Below are 25,635 nucleotides of genomic sequence, written 5' to 3'. Positions count from 1 at the left end.
ACCCATCATAAATATTAATATCACTACATTTAAATCTTATGACACCATGCAACCATTGTTCTTTACTTTGGGATTTGCTTTATTTGTCTTTTTTATCTTGGTTATTTTCGTAGAAGGCCCAACTATATGCTAGCCATTCATCTATACCCTTCATTCTCATGGGTATTTGGACAATGTGGGTTTATGCCTTGCGTTTCCTTCACCTTCATGCCATTAGACCTTACGGGTGTCCCTACACATTGCTAGGTTTATATGCAACATGATAGAGAATTAAAAGTAATAAAATTCATCTACTATTGCACTTCAGAATGGACACAATGCACTCAATGGTTTTTAATAAAATCCACCTAGTGTTGCACCATAGAATGGACACCATGAACTTAATGAAAAATGAGGTAATTGTTAATTTTACTCAAAGAAACCCCTATCATTGCATGTATACCTTATACCATAACCCACATAATTCTTAACTTAAAATCAACCCCTCATTCACATGTGCACATGCACACATGCAATAGACACATTAATATGTGATAAACATTAACCATGTTGTCATGCATTATGTGCTTAGCACCACACATTACCTAGTTCAATGAACCACATTGTCAAGACCTCTTATTGAGTCCAATCTAAGTGGATTTTGAATGCATTTAATTATGATTTACTCTGCAGTAGTAGGCTAATTTAATATTGATATGTGACTGAAATTAACCCTTGTTGTTGTTATGCATCATGCGCTCAGCACCACACATCACCTACTTGTAACAATGAACTATATTGTAGAGACCTCTTATTTAGTTGAGTATAAGTGGATTTTAGATGTGTTTAATAACAAATTACTCTGCATTAGTTGGCTAATTTAATGTTACACTAAATGTTAAGTTAGCATGTAATAAAAGAAACCTGATTAACTCTTCATACTCATTGCATTGCACTTTAAGAGTAACAAAATTAATAGTTGTGGTATCTCTTCCACTAATATTGTTTCTAATCCCTTATGGAAATAACTTTGTCATTTCCTTAAGGATCAAGGCAAAACCATGCTAATATCACAAACTCCATCATCTCTACAAACAATGTAAGCAAGACCTATGTTATCACATATGGTTTCTGGTGTCCATTCAACGTTAGAAACAACAGTCACCTCTTGTCTCTAATTCCTGTATATAGAAGTTTACATGTTGCTCTAGGACAAGGTGGATTCCTTGACCAAACAACTGAGTAAGGCCTTAGAGAATCTAGCCTTAGAAAAGCTACTCTCCATGATACCCATAAACAAACCACATAAGCTATAACTAGCATGGATTCATAGAAGGGTATCATTAAGAATATAGAAGCCACATTAGGTATCTCCCAGGCTACTAATGTTTCCATTATCAAGGAATAGGATCATGCCCTTGTAGAGATGCTTGGTTTAGCCACTAAATGTGCTAATTGTGAGGGTGATTTGCAACAAAGTTGAGTCATTGTTGAGTCACAATAAAAGACCATTAAGAAATTATACACATGTATTGTTGAGCTTTCCATTCCTCCCCCTATTCATGTGGTTCCTTTTGCCATGTCTTGTGAGAATCATCTTTCTCATCTACAACAACAAGTTAAAATGTGTGATGGTATTTCTGCTAAGGTAGAGTGTTCATAGTAGTGCATGGATTGTCTACATGAGGATTTTCATCATGATACTAAACTTATATAGCTCCACCATCCTTCTAGATTCACTATCACTAGTAGCACTACTATGCTCACTACATGTCCCTTAGCACTATTGATCTAGCCTATTCCCTAATGATGGTGGCATAATCCTTGGTATGCTAATTTGCTGAAATCCATTTTTGATTAGCATGGATAGTCTTATCAGTCATGAGGCACATTTTCTCTCCTTTATATATATCAAGGGTAATCTGCAAGTACTATATATATGAAAGACATGAACATTTATGTGGGGGATATTATTCTGCAAGTAGTTTTATATGTGTATTCTATGTAGTTGACCTTATCAGAAGGCCATTGCACATACATTTACTAGAACTCCTAGTGTAGAGGACACTTTTGGTATCTTCCTTCTAGATGAAAATGTTATAGTCCAATACCATTGACATAGTATTTTCTACAAATCCAATGTTAGCCTTTGCATGCCAATGTACCCAACCATAGTGCTATGAATCCTCTTTTCACTAATTTTTTCTTTCAAACTTTTTGTCCTTGTTATTTTATATATTTAAGGACCCTTTTGTTGCTATTACTTACATTAGATGGCCGATTACTTTTCTTTGTACATTAATATGCTAACCTCTCATCCAGATTCTATTCCTCTTTTATCCTTTACTCCTACATCTACTCATGAAAATTTCATTTTTACCACTTGTCCTTTTATTTTGCTGGCTCTACATTTTCTCCTATCCCCACAGGTCCTTTTCTAGTTGTCCCTCTTATTCCTTCCACATTTTGTGAAGAATCAAATCAAGTCTTTTTAATAACTTTTCCTCCTTTCCCAATATCCATTTCCCTTCAACTTTCTACATATTATGATTTTTTCTATCCACCCATTCATTATTCATCTTTAATTCCACTTTCCCAACCTACTAAATACATAAATCTTCCTCATCAATTTGTCCTCATCCCAAATCACACTTCAAATATGGATCAAGATTTAACAATGCGGTCAAATATTTATCACTTATTTGAAATTAGGACTTGGAAATTTCCCAAATTGAAATCTCCCAAATTTGATAGTGATATCATCTATTGGTGGCAATGGACTTTATATGATTCTTTATTAACAAGACTAGTTTTTAATTGGCATGTCATTTATAGGTCCTAGGAAAATTCATAAGCCTATTTAAATTCATACCCTCAGTTTGCTCAAGCCTAATCAATATATGTTTTTTGTCAGAATTTGGCTTTTATGCACTAGCAATCTGAAGGGGCGGGGGGGGGGAGGGGGGGGGGAGGGGGGGGGGGGGGGGGGGGGGGGGTTGGGGGGGGTTCATTATATGTAGACCCTCTATATCACGTGCATTCTAGGCCCATTTGAAAATACCATTATCTTATGACTTTTTCCAAAATAAAGCACACCCCTTTTCTATTTAATCTATAATGACCCCTTTATTTATGGCATCCTTCTATTTGTAAAAAATGTGTACAAATGATATTTTAAAAATCTCTTATTTTGAGCTCACATTATATGCATACATATTTATGGGTGACCCTTCCCTCTTCGCTCCTTGGCAGAGCAATTTTACATGATTTCTTTGGAAGACTACCTCATACTTAGCCATCAATCCCCATGAGGATGTGTCTACTATGGATGTCATGTACTATTTTGCATAGGTATTTCCTACTAGATTTCTCATTTTGATCGAGAGGATGTGTTGCTTACAATTCCTTTAGAATACCCTTATTTACTTTGTAGATGAGAATCGAGAAGTGAAGAGACTTAAGTGGAGTGTGCAATTCAAAAAGATGTACTTGCATCTCCTAGCAAGTCCATAGACAAGTCCTTAGATGTATCTTGATATTCAGTGATAATATCTTTTACTCTCTATTATTGGGGATTTGTGCCATTCAGACTACTATGTGTTCCAATGTGTACGTGGATGTATTGTGTATGCATGTATGTGTATTATCTTTGTCAAAGTAGATGTGCTAGAGAAGTTGTTGAAGATGGTCATGCTGTTGGAGATTTCAGATGCAGTGCTCTCTGTTGTCTTATAGAAGACAAACGTGCTCCAAACACTCTTATATCCTTTACTAGTTTGTGCATATATATTTGGTTACGAATTAAATGGTTCCTGGAGTATAGTGTTTTCCTTCCATTTATGTAATTTAGACCCGGGTTATTGTGACAATTTGGTTGCGGTCATTGTTGGGTTCGAGGTGATGTCGTTGAAGTGAAGTTGGCAGAAAAGATGATTAGTTATATGAGTTGTGTATATTTTGCTCTCTCTGGCAAGGTCTTTCTTGATTTTTTGGAGGGAGGAAATAAGTATTATTCAACTTCCTCAAAATGTAGTTATATTTTTTAAAATTATGTATAAACTACCCACTCAATAGAGGATGCTTCCTTTTGAGATGATGAACTTGAACTTGGACTGATGGGATGATTGTGCTACCATAACTTAATTATGGCAAAGTAGACAAACAAGTAATGTGGACACTGGGAATATAAGATAAGGCATGGGCCAGCCCTTATCGCGGGAGCTGGACAACATAATTTTTTAAAGAGACTTACATCTGACATGGAGTTCTTATCTCTGTTAAAACTTAATACTACACGCAATTTATTATTCTGTAGAAAAGATCCAACCAGCTTCCATGCTCGACAAAGTCATATGCGCGCAGCGCATGACAAGGTCAAAAGATTGGGAGGGCTTAACTGGGTCGGATTGTCGAGAGGACCCCGGACTCGGTTCTAGTTCACCGCCATCAAGAACGTCGCCGCTCGCGGTCCAGACTATAATAACAATCAGCTCATCGTCGGCTCGTCCATCCGCTTCTGTAGCTTCAGCCTTTCATCCTACGCGAGATCCATCAGCAAGATCGAACCGGTCTACCCATTAGTTGATTCCTGCAGCTCGCAGTAGATCCATCACCTACCGGCAACAAGTTCGATCCCGGTCTCCTCGTTAATTTCCTGCAGCTCTCGCTAGATCCATGGCGGCCGGTCTGCGCGTCTTCAGGTCTATCACGTTGCGTGTCCGCAGCTTCTCTCAGGGCCGACAATACAACCGCATTGCCAAGACGCAAGAAGTATTCATTGAAGGAGGAGGAAGACGTGGAGAAACTCCCACAGCTGCATACAACTATCCAATTATGTCAGAATCGAAGGTACTGAGCCAGTGCCATCTGCAGGTTAACGATGGGCATCATAACGGGCATGGCCATGGCCGCCGCCGCCATCACAGTACGTCTTCCGCGCGCACAGCCATGGGAGCTTGGCCGGCAGAAGGTCGGATTCGTCTGTCGTCTGCCAAACAAACGGCACGGAGACGTCGACCCAGCCCGACGGCAGCTGCAGTGGAGAAGGGGAAATCCGGGAGAAAGGCAGCTTCTGCCGCAGCCCTGCGGAACTTCCTGGATGGCCCCAAGGCTGACCTTAGCCAGGAGGACATCTTCAGGAGACAATGCGTAGACCTTCTTAGACAGCTCACTTCCGCCAATAGAAGATGACTCTTCCCAGTATAATCATTTATTTCTTTCCCTTCTGTTTCTTCCACAAAGAGCTTGGTTCTGCTTAATTGCTTAGACGACCATGGATCGTGAGGTACTATTGCAATGGTCCAAATAGCAATCCACGAACCATCGAGGGGTTAGAGCATGGTCAATTCATTCTCAAAAGGATACAAGTTGGTGATGATAATTCAAACAAACCCAATAGCAATGCTTTAGTAGATGGGGTTGTCATTCAAATGAGCCTAGATATTCATAACAATATACTTGTTTCATCATTTCGTTGTGGGAGCTCCTCTCTCATTGGGAGAGAGCTATATATGGCTTAAAAAGTTGATAACTTTACAATTGTCAATCTAAATGCAAGGTCCTTCTTGAACACCTTCTAATTACACAGTTATTATAGCTTTTTTGCAAAAAATGCAATATGAATTATGGTACTTTCCTACCCTAAAAAACAAGTAGAGACTTGATTCAAAGGCCTTTAGGAGCGACCTTTGTAAAGAATACTAACTTATTCTATTATGTACAACTGAAGAACCTCAATGGAAATGTAATTACATAAGGAAGCTAGCAATTATATGTATTCACTATTTTGTGTATTTAGGATTTCCTTGGATAATAATGATTGTATTGACTGAAAGTGGGTGTGAATGTTACAGATTTCATTTGGAAGTCTTCAGATATTTTCCGTGACAAAGCAAACACAAGTTTTATCTATAAATAGGTTGTTGATTACATGTGCTATTAAGTTGTTAGTGAAAAAGGCTACGAGGTATATTGCTATGCACTTTTTGTGAAAGGGTATAAAAGACTTGCTTGTTGTTTTGTCTCAATTTTGTGATAATAGCAGAGAGCAGTGGAAACCCCATCATTGAGAAGATCGACAAGAACAACTACCCATCATCGAAGCTTCATGTGATGAACTTTTTTATTTAAAAATGTATTTACAAGTTTATTTCAAGTGAAAAAAGGAGTCATAGTTGAGTGACCTTGTGACTCTGCAGATAAATTAAAGGCATGGAAAGAATGGAATGCAAAGAAAAAAAAGGTGATATATCGACTCTCTACAATCATTGACAATACAATGTTAGGACATATACAAAATATAAAAACTTCACATGTAACTTAGACAATCTTGGAGAATATGTTTTCAATAAAATAAAAAGGCACAAAAGATCCAACTCAAGCAAGAGTTGAATACTTTAAAGAAAGGAAAAATGTTTATAAATGAATATGTTTTGAAAGTGAGAAGCATTATAGATGTCTTAGAGTAACTATTGATGCAATGCCTGATGATGATGATTTGCTATCATCTACTAAATTGGGTGATCTTAAGAATGGAAAGGCTCGGAAATCACTTGTTACTTGAGTATATATATGAAAGCTGTTTCGAATTTTTGATGAGTTGATCTCTCTCATGATCATCGAGGAGATCAATATGCAATGTGAATTGTCTAAAAGAAGTAGTGAATAGATCTAAGAATTTTACTCAAGTTTAGAAAAGGAACGTGATAGATTCTCTTCAAGAGGTTATGGTATGGGATGTGCTGGTGATAACTAGCAAAACAAGTTAAATCAGCAGTTCGATGAGATGTAGGTTTCAAGAGGCCGTGAAGAATTTAGAGATAGGTGGAGCTCTATAGGATGAGGTAGATGGAAGAACATAGGCTTTGGCGAATCTAGTAGTATTTGTCATTGTTGTAGAAAAATAGATTATATTTCAACACATTATTATGCTAAGAAGGATGATATTTGCAGTGGTAAATTACAACAAGGAAATTATGTATTAACACAATATTAGTGAGTTTGGGAATCTCCCAATTCCCATTTTTTGAATACTAAAAAGGTGGCACCCAGATAACATGCCCATAAGTTTCTCAAAACCATATGATGTGACCTATCATTGGAAAGCGCTTGAAAAATGGAATCTATTGAACTCTAGAGCACTCGATTTGGAGTTATATTATTCAAGTTATGACAAATCCAAAGATTTGACCACGTGTCCCAAACTTATGGGAAATTCCCATATTCCCCAATATGATGTTTATTGTTCTCACGACTGAATGAGGACAAAAATGAGTATATATTTGTTATGCAGCATAAGATGAATGTTGTTACAAGAAAGAGAACACATGATTATATATGGTATGTTGATTGTGGTGCGTCTATTCATATGACTAATCGTATTAAATGGTTTAATAAGATGCATGATTTACAAAATCTAGGTTATGTACAAATGGCTGATGATTCATGCCACCCAAATTTATACTTTGAAAAGGTTCCCTTATCCTTGCATGATGGCTAGACAAAGATTTTGTTAAATATATTACATGTGCAATCAATTACAAAGAATTTATTATTTGTTAGCCAAATGGTAGATCAAGGGTTACAGGTTTAATTTAATATAAATTGTTATTTTGTAGAAGACTTTAATGATAAGTGCAGGTTGGTCACAATTAAAGGAAGTAGAGTTGACCGTATGTTTACTTTAGATGCTGAAATTCCTAAAATATGGCACAAAAGTATTGGATATACAAATGTGCAAAGGTTAAAATTAATGCAGTCCAAATGGTTGGTTATTGGGTTGCCTATATTTAGAGTTGTAGAATTTGAAAAAGTATGTGAAGCATGATAGTTTGATAAGTAGGCAAGGCAACCTTTTTTACACGATAGACATGTGATTAGAAATACACTTAATGTTGTGCATATAGATGTTTGGGGGTCTACATAGAACATATCTCTTGGTGGAAGTAAATATTTTGTCATGTTTATTGATGATTAATAAAAAATGCTATGGATATATTTCATGAGGAAAAATAGTGATGCATTTGAGCATTTCAAAACTTTGAAGGCTGTTATTGAAACAAAAGTAGGACTGAAAGATAAGTGCTTGAGGCCAGATGGAGGGGAAGAGTACCTCTCTAATGAGTTTGGTGACTTTTTGAGGTCTCATGGGATAAAGAGAGAGTTTACTCATTGAGGTCTCACGGTGTAAAGAGAGTTATATCCCACAACAAAATGGAGTTGCAGGAATGAAAAATAGACATATTGGAAAAGTTGCATAAACATTGATAACTAAAAATAGCTACAAGATATAGGCCTTATACCGATGTTAAAAGTGACGAAAATGCAAATGACAAAATTTGCCCCCGTCGTCACAAAAATATCGTTATTAGTGACGCCATAGAACAGTCTGTATCACCATCGCTATCAACATCCATATTGGTATCGATATCAGCATCGCATTTGCGACGCTGATACCGACGACAATACCGACGATTTGCGATGTAAATAACGACGCCAATAATGACGCGAGCAGTAAAATTTGCGATGCTAATAGCGAGGGCAACAGGGGAAAAAAAAATTGGTGGCAGGACAACCTATGTGCCTTATTAGAGCCATACAAAATAGTTTCTGCACTGTGTACAATACGCTTGCAAACAAAAACAATGTATACTGAAATCATAACACTGATACATGAAATAAATACATGATCGCATAATAAGAAATTGGTACAATCATGACAAGATATCACTAATACATAGAAAATGTCTACATAGATCATGCGACTCAAAAATAAAGGTCTGTGAGCTCCAGGGATCCAAGGGCGAGCTACATATCCTCGCCCTCCGAAAGCTCGTCCCGCCGCAAAGGAGCATCGAACCAAATCTGCAGAAAAAGAAACAACATATCAGTCCACCATACAATAATGCATTCTAATTAAATATGCTAACTACGGACAAGAAAGATGGATGACTTACAGGGCCGTCGCGTCTATACAGTCAGTTGATCAATGAAGTGAGGCCGTACCTCTTTGCATATCGAGTCTCAAGGCCAGTCGGATCGTGATTTGTAATGGAGTGCTGCAAAGAAAACAAAATGCTAACTGTTAAAAACATGATTGTCAGTACAAAGGATATTGCAAAAAAATAAACAAGCAAAACAAAAGAAAAACTTACAAGTCCTCCAAATATGTCCTGTGGCCGCCACTCCCAAGATGATGGACCACTCCGGCCTCGAGTCGTGCCCTCGTCGCCTTGCACTGCTGACTCCAACGTCCTGGAGAATCTGTAGCCTCCTCCCTAAGTCGGCGCCAGTCATCTACATCTAACCACTCGGGCTTTGTAGCCCACTCTTGCTTGCCTTGTGTGCGTCGGATCGTCTGTGTGACATATATGCACGTATGCAATCCATCATCATGCAAGGATGCTACTATGTAGTCCTTGCTCCCCTCCAGTATGTTCTTCCAATGATCTAAGACGTTGTGCCGAAAAACTTGTTAGCACAACTCTCTCATGCGAGCCATCACCCTCCTCCCCTCATCATTCATGATAATGGGTCCTGACCTACCATCGACTAGATATCCATATCCCCCTAGAGTTTGCCTAAGATGGGTCATTTCCCATCTGCGTCCACGCTCCTGGGCATATCCAGGAGACCCCTGTCTATCCTGTGTATTGACCGAGGTAATATCTCTTGGAATGGCACCCATAGGGATACCACCTGCTGATGGGGCTGAGCAAAAGCAGGAGTAACTGGAGTTGACGTCCCCACAGGTGTGACAAATACCTGAGGTGATGCAACCCCAGCTGAACGATGAGATGAAGACACCACGTCCGTGCCTCCACAGCATCCACCTGAGCCTGAGCCACCCTCCCTGGAAGGGCCACGAGAGTGAGGAGTCGCACATGTATCCCATGTCGACCACGGGCTCACTACATCCATATCTCTGCAGTATCCCCGTGACCCCGAAGTACTTCCTCCCTCTGGCCCAAGTCTGGAGCATCGAGCTCGTCTGCTCGAAGCCAAATCATCCGATCGCGCTGAAATAGATCTAGCAGAGTGCCCTGACGAAGACCGAGACAGCTCTTGGTCTGCCATATCTCTGAATCTCGCGATCTGGTCTGGAGACATGCATGTGAAGATATCATGTAACTCCTCATCGCTCATCCCTCGACTCATCCTGAAAATATCACCTGCACAGACAAAAGTGATGTTAGAATAATCAATTTTAATCATACAAAGCACAGTAATATAAATCCTTTTTAAAAAATCTCACTTAAAATGCATATCTTATGTACCCTTATAAGCGATTGGTCAACGAATTGAGTAAGTGGATGCTCCAAGTATGAATTATCCTATGGTCCCATATCAATCTCTTGACACAACTCCGTATACACTGGAAGGTCGATAGACATGTCACCACAAAAGGATGAGTCCACCTCGTTCTCAAAGAATTCTTGGACTCCTGTATTTCCATTATTGTTAGCCAATGCTGGATCCAAGCTTTCGACGGCCTCCACATCTTGCAATATCGACCCCTCTATTTGCATATTATCTTCATCTATGCTCGGAATATCGCTTTGATCATATGCTCTCGCACTTTGGGGAGTTGAAGGTATAACATACCACCATCGAGGTTGTCGGGGGTTTGGATAGAAGATTACTTGTTCACAAACACGTACAAGAGAGTTTAAACCATTGTGACATAAACCATGTCGTAATACAATTAGCAAACAAATGAGTCCATGCACTTGTTCACAATGGGCCAGCAACACAAAGGTGTCGCACAAATCTGTCCATTTTTTTTCGAAATCTATTTCGAGAAATCCAGATGGACCTCCTCGAACTGTTGCTCCAGCTCCTCCAAGTACCACTTTGAACCACTACACATCGAATAGTATCATGGAGAAGCTACGGTAATCCACCGTAACAATACTTTGCAAGTCTCCAAAATACTCCATCTCATCCATAACCGTGTTTGAATCCGTTGCTCGTCGCCGGCTCTCTTGCTCGAACCTTGCCATGATACCACAATCCATTGTGGAGCGCATTTTGTCAATACGCTCCACGCGAAAATGCCGTTGCACGACCACGCTCTACACTATATATTTTGTACTGTACATTGAAACACTCAAATTAGATGTCGCGTATAAAATTTAGATACGACAAATTCTAAACCCCTCATCACCTTTGGACTACATCCCCTCAAGAATTCCCACTCCTCCATTGAGACCTCTCTCCCTTCACGAGACGTTGCGATCAAAGCTCCATGCAACCATCGCGTTGACATGAAGCGCGGCATCTCCTCCATGCCTTCGGGATATTGAATCGGTTGATGACGCGTAGTACGTTGGAATGCATCTCGCGCTTCCTCTCGATCTTGCCTAGTGATCTAGTACTTGGTGAGCCACGTCTCCATAGAGGCATGGTGTAACATACGATTCACCTTCTCCTCCATTGAGGCATCCATTCTTTTTTCTACCCCATTTTCAACCACCACATCTCTAGTCAGTCTATCATCGTCCTTCAGCGACCATAGCATTTCGTTGTCTGGATCCACTGTTGGTAGCCATTGTGAAATATGCACTAGCGCCTCAGACACCAACCAACCTTCAGTCACGCTACCTTCTGGCCGAACTCGTTGTTGCACAAAGCCTTTCAAGGTTTTCATGAAGTGCTCCAAGAAGAACATCCATCGCGTATGGACATGTCCAGCAATCTCCACTTCATCTACAAGATGCACAAGAAGGTGGATTTGTATCATGAGCATACTGGTGGGTAGGTATTTCTCAAAGAGACAGACCATGTCCACTGCTCTCCGCCTCGCGGATTCAATAGAGGACGTCTTAATCTCCTTCTGTGAGATCCATTGCATCAAAGTCGACAACCTGTAAATGGCCCCACGTATTTCTGGAGTAGGACATCCTGCAATCTTGATCCGTAGTACAAACTGCCAAAATGTGAAAGCATTATGAATAATGGCTACACTCCAAATAGCAAAATGCGCACACCAAATACAATCCATTCGTAGTTCAAACCTGACATATCTTATGCCAATCATGGGATTTTAGCCCTGATAATTGGTCGTCTTTAGAAAATGCGGACCTGAGAGAACGCATCATACCCGTCGGAGTGCGGATAGACTTGACTACTTGCTTTACAATGCGCTCTTCTTTAGTGGACAAAACCCAAGGAGTGCGAGGAAGCTGCACGCGACCATTAGCACTCGACAGCGGCCAAAGTGCCTCCATCTTACCTACCTCCTTCAAATCCATTCGTGCCTCTATAGTGTCTCTCTTTCCTGTGATGTGGTCCCATACCAAGCTGCCCACATTATTAAAAGTATGCATGGGATCCAACAAGTGGTTGACCTGTAAGTGGGTCCAATATGGCAACTCGTAGAAAACTGAGAATCGCCGCATTCCGTTTGGATATGATTCCGCGTGGACCATTTTCAGTTTGTACTAGCTTGCGGCGTTCATACGTGTTGGAGGTCGTCCAAGGAAACCTTCCCTGAGTTCATGATCCTCTGGCAAGAAAGCAGCGTGTCCTTGATATACCATCTTCTTCATGGTTCGTGACCTTCGGGAGCCTAACTGTGGCCCGCACAATGGACATACATGATAACCTGAGGTAACCAGGCCTATTCCAACACTACGACCCAATGAATACTTGCTTGAACGAGATAAAATATAGATATTACCAATGAGAACGGAGGCTTATTTACCTGAGCACTCTCCGAATCCCGGAAAGTCATGCATCATCCACATGAGAATGGCTCGAATATTGGCTGATCGCTGACCATCGCCCCTGCTCATATCTTGCACGGTGACCCTCCCCCCACAAAATCTTAAGCTTAATGACTAATGGACGAAGATACACGTCCATATTTTTGACTTTGTAGCGGCCGGGGACAAGTAAGCTAAGGATGAGATGTCCTTTCTTTGTAGAAAGCCATGGAGGGATATTGTAATTGACAAGGACTATAGGCCACACACTGTCAGAAGTTGAGCGCAGGCCGAATGGATTCACGCCATCCATTGCAAGACCGATAGAGTCAATGTGGCTCCATGTGTGTGAATCCACTGATATTTATTGAACTCCATCCGTGGACCTATTCTGTGCATGCCATTTTGTCAAGCTCGCCATGCCGGACGTACGAAACATGTGGTTTATACGAGGGATAAGCAGAAAGTGTCCGAGAACTTTTTGAGGGATGGTTTGCCCTTGCAAGTCCTGTCAATACCTGTGAGCACCACACTTTGGACACGTCTCCATAGTCTCATATTCTCCTCGAAACAGTATGCAATCGTTGATACATGCATGGATGTTATTGTAGTCCATGTCAAGCTTTCGTAAAACATGTCATGCATCATCACGAGACTCAGGCATGGTATTTGCAGGTGGTAATATATGGTATTTTAATAACCTGAAAAAAATCATAAACACCTTGAAAAAGCTCAAATGTTTGTAATAATAGTGCCGAAAAAAAAATCAACAAAGCGTATGTACAAGGTACCTGAACAACTCGGTCACACTCGTATTGCTTCACCCATATTTTGCTTGCACACTTAAGAGTACAAGCAGTGTCTTCAGGCAAGATACTCAGCATCCATCATATAATGGTATGGATGCTTTCTCTCTAAGCGGATCAAAAGTCTCGACATCCATGGGAATCAATGGATCGATCATTGCCTCCATCTCAGGCTCCAAGATTGTAGGTAGGTCTGGAAGGTTGCATGTCTCCTCTGGTATTGACGGTATAGATTGGCCTTGCAAGTGGTGGATTGGCTCTTGCACTCCATCCATCGCACACCCGCGTACTCTTCTAATTGGCCACAAATGGTGCACTTCTCCTTGGGATGAGACATCACCTCCCTGGATAGAAAATTTGCCAGCGAGACCCAATCTTATTGTATATGGTATTCAATAAGCTTGCGAATACAATGCATGATCTCATTTCCTCTCCCTCTCTCATCCTCACCCTCTCTTTCTCTCTTTCTCTATTAGGTTTAATGATTTTTTCTCTTTTTCTCTCTCCTCTCCCTATCTCAATTCCCTTTCTCTCTTTCTCCCCCTCTCTCATTTCCTCTCCCTCCCTCACCCTAACCCTCTCTTTCTCTCTTTCCCTATTAGGTTTAATGATTTTTCTCTTTTTCTCTCTCCTCTCTCTCTCTTATTTCTTTTTCTCTCTCCTCTCCCTCTCTCATTTCCCTTTCTCTCTTTCTCTCCCTCTCTCATTTCCTATCCCTCCCTCACCCTGACCCTCTCTTTCTCTCTTTCTCTATTAGATTTAATGATTTTTTTCTCTTTTTCTCTCTCCTCTCTCTCTCTCATCTTTTTCTCTCTTCTCTCCCTCTCTCATTTCCCTTTCTTTCTTTCTCTCATTTCCTCTCCCTCCCTCACCCTGACCCTCTCTTTCTCTCTTTTCCCATTAGGTTTAATGATATTTCTCTCTCCTCTCCCTCTCTCATTTCCTCTCCCTCCCTCGCCCCCACCCTCTCTTTCTCCCTTTCCCTATTAGGTTTAATGATTTTTCTCTCTTTTTCTCTCTCCTCTCTCTCTCATTTTTTTCTCTTTCCTCTCCCTCTCTCATTTACCTTTCTCTCTTTCTCTCCCTCTCTCATTTCCTGTACCTCCCTCACCCTGACCCTCTCTTTCTCTCTTTCTCTATTAGATTTAATGTTTTTTCTCTCTCCTCTTCCTCTCTCATTTCCCTTTCTTTCTTTCTCTCCCTCTCTCATTTCCTCTCCTCCCTCACCCTCACCCTGACCCTCTCTTTCTCTCTTTTTCCATTAGGTTTAATGATCTTTCTCTCTTTTTCTCTCTCCTCTCTCTCTCTGTTATTTCTTTTTCTCTCTCCTCTCCCTCTCTTATTTCCTTTTCTCTCTTCCTTTCCCTTTCTTATTTCCTCTCCCTCTCTCGCCCTCACCCTCATCCACACCCTCTCTTTCTCTCTTTTCGTATTATGTTTAACATCTTCTCTCTTTTTTTCTCTCCTCTCATTCTCTCTTTTTTTCTCTCTCCTCTCCCTCTCTCATTTCCCTATTATGTTTTCGTCTCCCCCCCCTCTCCCTCTCCCTCTCTCTCTCCCTCTCCCTCTCTCATTTCCTCCCCCTCTCTCATTTTCCTATTATGTTTAATGTCTCCCTCCCTCTCTCCCTCTCCCTCTCTCATTTCCTCCCCCTCTCTTTCTCTCTCTCTCCCTCCCTCTTCCTTTCCCATTTCCTCCCCCTCTCCCTCTCCCTCTCTTTATCTCTCTCTTCCTCCCTCTCCCTCTCTTTAATTTCCCTCTCTTACTATCTCTCCCTCTCCCTCTCCCTCATGTTTTTCTCCCTCTCTCATTATACACAAATTATACAAAAAATAAATAAATAAGAGAGAGAATACACTCTCCCTCCCTCTCATTCTCTCATTTCATCCCCCTCCCTCTTCCATTTTCTCCCTCTCCCTCTCCCTCTCTTTCACTCTCTCGCCCTCCCTCTCCCTCTCTTTCTCTCTCTCTCCTTCCCTCCCCCTCCCTCTCCCATTTCCTCCCTCTCCCTCTCCCTCTCTTTCTCTCTCATTTCCTCTCCCTCTCTCAATATATATACACAAATCATATAAGAAAAAGTAAAACAAAGAGAGAATGCACTCTCCCTCCCTCTCCCTCTCTCATTTCCTCCCCATCCCTCTCCCTCTCCCTCTCCCTCTCCCTCTCTTTCTCTCCCTCTCTCTCCCTCTCTTTCTCTTTCTCTTTCTCTCCCTCCCGCTCCCTCTCTCATTTCCTCTCTCTCCCCCTCTCTTTCTCTTTCTCTCCCTCCCTCCCTCTCCCTCTCCCTCTCCCTCTCTTTCTCTCCCATTTCCTCTCTCTCTCTCAATATACACAAATTAAACCCTAAAAAAGCAAAAGAGAGAGAGAATGGACTCACTGTAAAGATTTGGCGAGGGTTTGGCGGCTCCTCTTCGTGATGGCGGTTCCTCCTCTCCTTCGCGAACGACGGCGGCGGTGGCAAGCCTTCTTCCTCTCCCGCTCTCACCCTCTATGCAAAACGATCGCTCTCCCTCTCGAAATGTCTCACGAATGCGCGAAATGAAACGTGCTCGGGTTTCGGCCCTCTTTTTTTTCCTTGTGGGGTGTCACTATTTGCATTGCAAATGCGACAGAAATAGCCACGCCACTATTCCTACGTGCTATAGCTGTCCTAAATAGCGTCGCAAATAGCGACGCCACTATTCCTGCGTGCGATGCTGCTATTTCTGTCCTAAATTCGTTATAGAGTGCTATAGCTCATCTCGAAGAGGGCATTCTTGGCTTCGATTTGAACTAAAAAAATTTGAGATCCGAGTTTCCAAAATTTGTAGCCGTTTTGTTGACAAGGGGTACTGCAGGACTGCACTATTATGGCAGGACATAAGGGTAAACATAAGGTCCAGGAAGATTATCAACAAATCAAGGACTCCATGTTGGATGATACACCTCAAGAGATCCTTGAAGAGCCTCAACAACAAGGGGAAGTCAGTATACTCAATAATACCTTGTGCATCCATGAACAAAGACATAGGGAATGACATGAGGCCATATTATCAAGAATGGAGCAAATGGTTTTGTCTACTGATCAAACGAAGTCTTCCATTGAGAAGTTGGTGGATTCAATGCCTTAAACTAAGGCTTCTATTGATAAGTTAGTGGAATCTAATGCTCAACTTATGGCACAATTCTCCCAATGGATGCAAATGCAAATGGGATCAAATTGTAAATATGAGCATTTTAATCCTATATCACAATGCCATGAAATTTGGGGAAAACAACCCAAGTAGTAGCCATCAAACGAGGAGGAAAAGATAGTGCGTGAAAAGGTGAAATGGGGAGAAGCACTATTGGACTCAATCAGGGGGGGAGTTCAATATAGTCCATAGACACATACATTCCATAGTAATTATATCCTTCTAGCCACATACATTCCATTGTACTACAAGGTTGATTTTGAGTGAAGTGACTAAGGTATTTTAGTCTAGCATACACTTTGAAGTAGCTCATGAGATGTATGAAAGCATAATTCAAAATATCAATATAATTGATATGATATTTTGTATCTCATGAGAAGCCTTTGATGCATATGAAAAGTTTGTATTTTGAGACTAACTATCAAATGCATATGATGCCCTTAGCAAATCTAATTGATCAAAGAAAAGACTCATATCATGTGAAATCTTGGCCTAAAGTAAGAGAACATAGCTGACCAAGGCATAGTATGAACAACATTATCTTTGAAGCCTCTAGAGTAGGATAAAATCCAATTTCTTTCAACTTGTAATTCAACAAATACTTGATAAAACCCTCTACCAACAAATCTATAATAGGCCAAACTATACCCTCTACCAAAACAAATCTATAATAGGCTTGATAAAGCCCTCTACCAACAAATACTTTTGATAAAACCCTCTACTAACAAATATGTAATAGGCTTGATAAGTGCTCACAAACCACTTTGAGAACTCCTCATCTAAAGATACTCTATCCATGAATGCTCCGTGTCTCCAATATGAATTCCTTGATATGTATATTGTAAACATTTTATGTATGCTAAAATTTCTACTTTGCAAGTACATATGTGAAAAATGGCATTGTGATGCTTTTATAATGGGAGGATCTAATATCCATAGATAATCATTGTCCTCTTCACTTGCAAAATCTATTTTTTGTTTCTTATCTATCTAAGGTAGATGCTTTGAGCAATTGGATTTGTAGCTACCACTTTAAGCAATTTTCATTACTTAGTCTTGCCTCCTTTCTTGCAAGCAGTCTCTTCTCATGATGTTGTCTCATCGCCTACATTGATTGTAGGATACTATAAAAATACACAAGCTAACAAAGCACTTCTTTTTTTTAGATAAATGCAACGAGAGGTTGGTGCTCCAAATGTGGTGACCTACATTGGATGCTTGAAAGCTTGTAGTTTAAGAAAAGCCTCAAATAGGACAAGAAGTTCATTATGAATTGCTGATCAAAAGTGGTTTGGAAAGAGAGCTTCATGTGGGAAGATCACTCATAGATATGTATGCCAAATGCAATTTAGTCACTGAAGTGTGATAGATGTCCACTTGGATGTTTTTTTGGCTTCCATTATTGGTTCTTGACCAAGCACCAACATCAATAGCAAAACCTCACCACCCAAGTGGAATGTCTCAAAGCAACTCCAAAAAAAGGATGCTGCTCCATGATAACATTGCTAAAGGCTAGAGGCATGCCAACATGCACAATTGGCCTTTTTCGATGATGCCAGAAGTAAAGCACAATAGTTGAAGTGGGAGAATGTTTTTCTCCAAGCGCATGTAGTTGGAGTAGAGAACCCGAATGGCACAACCTTGCTCTCCTTGGAGATCATTGAAGAAATCCAATGACACTATAAAGTAGAGTGGATCAACAAATGGAAAAAGCTTTGACAAGAGCTCTAGGTTGCCATGACTCAACCCCTCTTTCCTCTACCCAACAGATCGCTCTAATGTCAAGTCTGCTCCCCCTACCCACTCTCAACTCATTCCAACTCTGCCCCATCCAACACAATAGGGTGATAGTGCACTGGCTAGCTCTGCTTCCTCTCACTCTCACTCTATATCATGCTTCGCAGCCAAGTTCAAACTTGTCACCCTACCTCAGATTGGACTACTACATCCCAAATTCTTCCTAATTGACCACCCACCAAGGAATACGCAACCATAGCCAATCACCCCTTTCCCACCAATAAGGAAAATAGATTTCCATCAAGGAGCCTATCAAAATCCTAAGCAACAAAGATGCATCTTTGTTATCCCCACACTTCTTCAACTTCTCCACCCGTACCAATTCCACCAATCTGAAGTGGTAGCCCATGCTATCAAGTGTTGGAGCAAAAAAATGGCAAAGAGAGGAGTAGATCTAGGTGCTCCAACCAAGACTAAATGGTGGAATTCGACCTTCTTTGGTACCACATTCCAAAGGAACAATAGGCTAAAGTCGCCTAGGACATGAAGAAGGTCGATATTTTCTATGTGGACTAGGATTTAGTATATCCACACCTTGTACCAAAGTATCACTAAAGTATCCACCTTGAGCCTAAGGCCATAGTCAAGAGGAAAACACACAGGGATCAGGGAGAAGGATCCCCAAATATTTGATAACCCAAGAAAGGGTCAGGGAGGCAAAGATCCCAATCATGATGATCCACTCTCTGAAAATACCTATGCTACCATCTGTGACATCCTAAAGTTAGCTATTATTAACCAACTCTAGGGCCCCCTCACCAAGTTCAAAGCCCTCTCCCTCAAGTGATAACAATGTATCCATGCCCTTCTCAATGTGAAGTCCAAGCCTAAACTTGTCCAAATTACCTTTGAGCATGACCAACTATAGCAGCAAATCTGGCTTAGCACTATCTACCTAGAGAAGCTGGCAGTCGATCTCATCTATCATAACGTCCTGCAACCTCCCCTCTGAACTCCATGGATCTTTGACTACAATACCACCAGCTATAGTATATCCCACTCCCAACTCTCCGACACAACCCCCCCCCCCCCCCCCCCCCCCCGCCTATGTCAAGATTGTGGGAGAGAAGGAAGGAGTCTCACTTGTAGCTTTCTTGCTTGCACAATGGGGGAATACACACACAGGTGGAGGCTGAAAACAATTTTCCTCTTCTTAGTTGTGTAAGCCAAAAGAACTCTCGTACATAGAAATAGAAGAACCCTATATATGGGTCTCAAACCAAACTCAACTAACTAAGGTGGTATACTAACTGAGCCACGAACTAGAGTAGATAAGGATAGCTGTCATCTAGCTATTATTCATGGACGGTGTACCAACCGCATCTGCCAACTGACAAGTCGGTGACATAAATGCACAATGGTCACCCTGGCATATCACGAGTGGAGCTTGATATCTCAACACTCCCCCTCGAGCTCAATCCCAATTCCTGCACACCAAGCAGGTCTCTGAACTTGCGCAGCTTCTCTGCACCCAATGCCTTCGTGAATATGTCAGCTACCTGATCCTCTGTGCTGACATAAACTAGATCAATAAGACCTAGTAAAACCCTCTCCCGCACATAGTGATAATGCACCTCAATGTGCTTTGTTCTAGCATGATAGACTGGGCTATTTGCCAAGCGTATACTACTCATGTTGTCACAATAAATGACAACTGGCCCATCTGTAGGCTGATGCATATCATAAAGTAGCTTATGCAACCAAGCTACCTCACATGCAGTCATTGCTGCACCCCTGTACTCAGTCTCTGTGCTCGACAAGGCAACTATAGGTTGTTTCTTGCTGCTCCAAGTGACTGCAGCACTCCCAAAAGAGAACACATATCCACTGGTAGATCATCTATCAGAAATACTACCATCCTAATCAGCATCAGTGTATCCATGCAATTGTATCTGAACCCCAGTCTCATAAAATAGTCCATACTGCAATGTGGACTTCACATACCTGAGTATGCCTCTGGCCGCATCCAAATGCAGTTTCCTTGGAGCCTGCATAAACTGACTTACCAATCCAACAGCATAGCTCAAATCTGGCCTGGTAATAGTCATATAAATCAAACTTCCTACTATGCGTCTGTACATAGTAGGGTCTTCGAGAAGCTCACCTGCATCTGCGCTCAGCTTCACATTCTGCTCCAAAGGAACTGAAATAGGCTTACAGCCTGTCATCCCATATTTGGACAGCATGTCCAATCCATACTACCTATGTAAGAGCCGTATCCCACTTGGTGATCTAATCACCTCAATGCCCAAGAAATAATGCAGCTCTCCCAAATCCTTCATCTCAAACTTCTGCTGCAATAGCATTTTCACATGAAGGATATCTTCATCACTATCACATGTCATAATCAAATCATCAACATAAATGACAAGTAGCATAATACCTTTCTCTGTTTTTCTCACATAAAGTGAGAAATCTGCCTTGGAAATCTGAAAGCCAATAGTAACAAGATACTGTCCTATCTTGTCAGACCATGCTCTAGGTGCTTGCTTCAAGCCATACAAGGCTTTCTTCAACCTACAAACAAATTCAGGATGAACAGCATGCACATAACCTGGTGGCTGCTCCATATAGACCTCTTCTTGCAAATCGCCATGCAAGAAGGCATTCTTTACATCCATTTGATGTAAAGACCATCCCTTTGATGCAGCCATAGCAATGACTGCTCTTACGGTTGACATCCTTGCAACCGGACTGAATGTTTCTTCATAATCAATGCCATATGTTTGTGCATACCCCTTGACTACTAATCTTGCCTTGTATCTGTTCACAAAACCATTTGCATTGTGCTTCACCTTATAAACCCACTTACAACCAATTGCATTCTTACCTTTAGGCAAAGGTACCAATTCCCATGTAGCATTTGCTTCCAAGGCATCCATTTCTTCATCCATGGATTTCTCCCATTTTTCTTTTCCCATGGCTTGCTCAAAAGAAGTGGGTTCTGGTTCCTGTATCACTTTGACCATATATGCATAGTGAATGGCTGTAAATCCATCATATTTCAGCCTATCCACAGGATACCTAGCTCTGGTAGACCTGTTCAAAGTAGGTTCACTCCCAGGTGCTCTCAAAACATCCCTGGTCTTCCTTACTCTAGGTGTAACAAAATAGAAGGAATACCCAACTCATCATCAATGCTCTGTTCTGATCCACTGGATTCACCATCCACATAAGAGTGACCTGCATTCACATCAAACATGGGCTGATCTACCTTCTCTTTTCCTTTTTGTGATACTTGCATACCACTATCTGCATTGCTTTGAGAAGATTCTCTTGATCTCAATCTGCCTGTCCATGGCGAAGAATGTGAACCACTACTAGAGGACGCTCTAGGTCCACTAATATCTTGTGACTGCTGCTGTGAATTCTGTGCAGCATTGCCATTTTGTACATCTACATTATCAATCACATTTACTGGTTTATACCAGCTACTCATCTCATCAAAAACAACATCTCTACTCACTGTAAATGTAACGTGTCCACTAGAACCATTCAGGACACGTCTTAGTAGTCCATCGGAAAGGATGTCTAGAAAACTCCGCCCGGCACTCCCATGGAATGTTACGGGTTTTGCAATCTAGGTCTTCCCGAGTCTGCCACGTAGCGGAAGTATCCTGGCCGTTCCCACTTAGGATCGACCTGAATTTGGGTTTCCATGTTTGGTCATTAGCTAGCAACAACTAGCGTCAGACCCGAGCGAACTACTTTACGCAGAAACGCCAGGTCCGAAGCGGATTCAAGCTGCACTTGGTTCAAGGAGAATGGGAAACGAGAGGGATGCAAGGCTCGACCTCTCTGCCACAAGGCATAGTCCCATTCCGTTCCCCTAAAACAGCGCGAATTGGGTAATAGTTAATTCTAAGTCATCGTTCTCGGTACTTGTTTCGGTGATGACGATCATCCTCTGTTCGTTGAAGACTTTGAGAAAAGTTCCCGGCTAACCGGGACCACCCATCCATAGGACGAACCCATGGTCCATCCTCCGCACTTTCCTCGGTTTGTTTTAGTTATGTAATTACCTACCACATTAGTTTGACATATACAAACAGCTTCTTTGATTAACCCTGTTATGTACTGGTTCCTTCACGTAATCTTATCACAGGACATAAAGAAAACAATGTCAAACAACTTCTTTGTTATCATTTTATCCTTTTATCTTTGAAATACAAGGAGTTCCCGCCTGTAGGCGTATTCATAATCCGCCCAAAGGCTATCCAGTAATCCTTCAGTGATTACTAATCCAAGTTTCCGCCCGTAGACTAGTATGCGGGCCTCGAGATCCAATCCCGAGTCACGTTAGTCTCTTGTGCAGGGCCCGAAAGGCGAGGGATTTACAGCCAGAGCCCCCTCTGGCACCCAAGCGTCCTCCTGCTCCAAGTAGAACTCAACGGAGAGACCTCTCACGGCGGGTTCGGTCCACGTTCCCGGCGCGGTTCACAACCCCCTTGGTTAGGGTCAGGCAGGCAGTCGGGGGTAACTGAAGCTGCCTCTCAGGCATCAACCTGAAGCTTTAGATATATTTTCATCCTTTAGTTCATTGAGCAAACAATGCAAACAGTCCTTTCTAAACTGTTACAAGCACAATCAATTTCAATGGTCGTTTAGCTGGCAACTGTTAAGGAGTGACTTCTTTTCTCCGAATGCAACCCGCATTCGATCCGGAATCAATTGCAACTTGGCAAGATTCCTATCATTCTTAGGGTCAGGGTCATACCCTATCCATACTTTAGGTTTAGTTGTGGTAGGTTCCAGCGACCATGTCGCTTTAGTTTATTGTCTGGTCATTTGCTTCAAGGCAAATACCTAACTTTCCTTTTCCTTGGCAATTATTCCCCAAGAAAAGTGAGTAACAGGATGATTACTCATCCTCTTGTAAGTTAAATTCTTTCAATAACTTGCCAACCTCATTTCGAGAGATGACAAAACTCTCTTGTGGACAAATCTCAAGTCTATACGATGTTGCAACCTTTTTGCACATGTGTTGCATCATTCCACGGGATCATTCCACCCATTGAAGGGCGTCCTCCGGCCACGGAAATTCCTCTAGCCGAGTAGCAGGGTTTAGGGTATCCTCCAACCCATTCCTAATTATGTTGTCCCATGGTCCTAGAAATTTGCAACTCCGTCGGAGTTTCATCATTAGAACGAATGATCCTTAGGATAAAACCCTAGATCATTTCATGCATAAGCACCCAATTGACTCTATATTCCGAATGTGTGTAAGATCTTAGGGTTTGCGGTTCTAACTTGGCAACAAATGTAAAACTAGGTCGAATTCTTGCCGCACCAAACCCTAGTTAGCACTTGGGATACTTATCTTATCGACTGAACCATGCCCAAATGAATCCCTTGTGGTTTATGTGATTTAGACAACAATATACCTGTCTTGCGACAAGGATGAACCTTTCCCAAAGGTAATAAACTAGATCTAATGGAGAACAATAGTTACAACTACACCAATACATGTAAACATGCGATTCACTGCTTCAACGCATCACATGGTTCACAATAACCCCATCTTTCCTTGGCAAAGCAAAAATACCTGATAATCCGGACACTAACTTCCCTAGGTCCTACTAGGACTTACATCAAATAAACATGCCACTTGCAAGTCCATAGTTCATGTTTGTGCCCTTCTATTCCTTTTCGAATAACATCTTATGGGTGATAACTTTTCCTTATGAATCATTACAAGGAAGATTTATCTAAAAAGGTGACATGCCATTAATCTTTCCATACCTAGTAAAAAGGTGTACCTCAATAACTTCAACCTTGTAATGAGGCAACAGTTGTCCTCGGCTCGTCACTTTAGAATGCACAAAAGGAAACTTGCTAATAAGGTCCTACAAATGCATAGACACCTTATGCTCTTTTCATTCATTCCTTTGAACGTACCAATGATCAATTTCCATATCTTAAGCTATTTCTAATAATGTTCAAATAGCCAATTCATGTCCTAATTGCATTTAACTTGACTAGTTGCATTTGACATGCATGAGTGCCTCTAATCCGTGAAGTTATCGTGAATAATTCAATACTTTTGTGTGGAATCCAAATAGATAAAACCTGGACTTGCGGACTCCGGGAAATATCCACGTGTGCTCGGGGTGAACCTCCCGCATCGCACCTTGTGATCTTTTTAGAGACCATCGCGAATTCGATCTCCAGTTAGCCTTGGTGGATTTCAACTTTTGGCCTTGGCTTGCAATCTTATGACCTTGGCCCGCCTCCCTTGTATGCGCAACTCTCTTTGATATATGGCTTCCTTGTCCGAAGTTCCGACTTGCGGAATTTGCCTTGGGAAGGCCTTAGGGTTCTTATGAGATCCCCTTGACAATGGAGATTTGAGAGCTGTAATCCACCTTGAAAATCCGGTTTTAGGAAGGATTATGTGGGCCTTACAATGATGTCCGCGGAAAAGGGCTCTTGCGAATGGGCCTTGCAAGAATAGGACTTTAGAGTTCTTCTTCTTCTTCCAAAAATCCAAGGACCCGCCTTGTAAGTGATTAGTGGGAAGGCCTTTATGGGCTTCCTCTCTTTATTCTTCAAAATCCCGAGGATTAAAGATATTGGGGAAAGGCTTTTAAGGACCCCTCTTCTTCTCTACAAGATCTTGGCCAAGAGGCTTATGGAAAATCGTGAAGAAGGTTCGTCGCCTCTTTCTTTTTTCTTCAAGTTCCGGGGGTGTGTGTGGATAGACCGATGGGCAATGTAGTGGGAGGGCCTTTAAAACCCGCCTAGAGCATGGCTTGTGTGAGATCAAAAAGGAAAGGGGAATTGAATCCCGGGATAAAATGGGCTTATGAAGGGCTTCCCGTGTCGCCTCCTTCTCTTCAAAGTCCCCGGGGGGTGTGGATAGACTCATGGGGGAAAAGGTAGTGGGAAGGGGGGCTTAAGAAGCCCCCTTAGAAGCTTAGAGAAGCTTCTAAGAAGCTTCTCTCAGCACGTGGGGGGAAAATGGTCGTGACCCAGGCGGCGGCGGACAGCGTCAGCAAGGCGGCCGAGGCGGTCTGGGTGGCAGTTATGGCAGACGGCGGCTGGCGGCAGCGGTTCCTCCTGCACGGCGACATGGCGACGATCTCCACCTCCCACGTTGCCTCGTCTCTGCATGGCCCTTCCTCCAGCCTCTCTCACAGCTCCTCTCTCCTCCATACGGCCACCTCCCTCACGGCC

This window comes from Lygodium microphyllum, chromosome 11, assembly GCF_053477565.2.
Source record: "Lygodium microphyllum isolate KBCC chromosome 11, Lygodium_microphyllum_v1.1.10, whole genome shotgun sequence".
Classification (NCBI taxonomy): domain Eukaryota; kingdom Viridiplantae; phylum Streptophyta; class Polypodiopsida; order Schizaeales; family Lygodiaceae; genus Lygodium; species Lygodium microphyllum.
The sequence above is the reverse complement of the archived record's forward strand: the minus strand, read 5'-3'. Positions refer to the sequence as shown.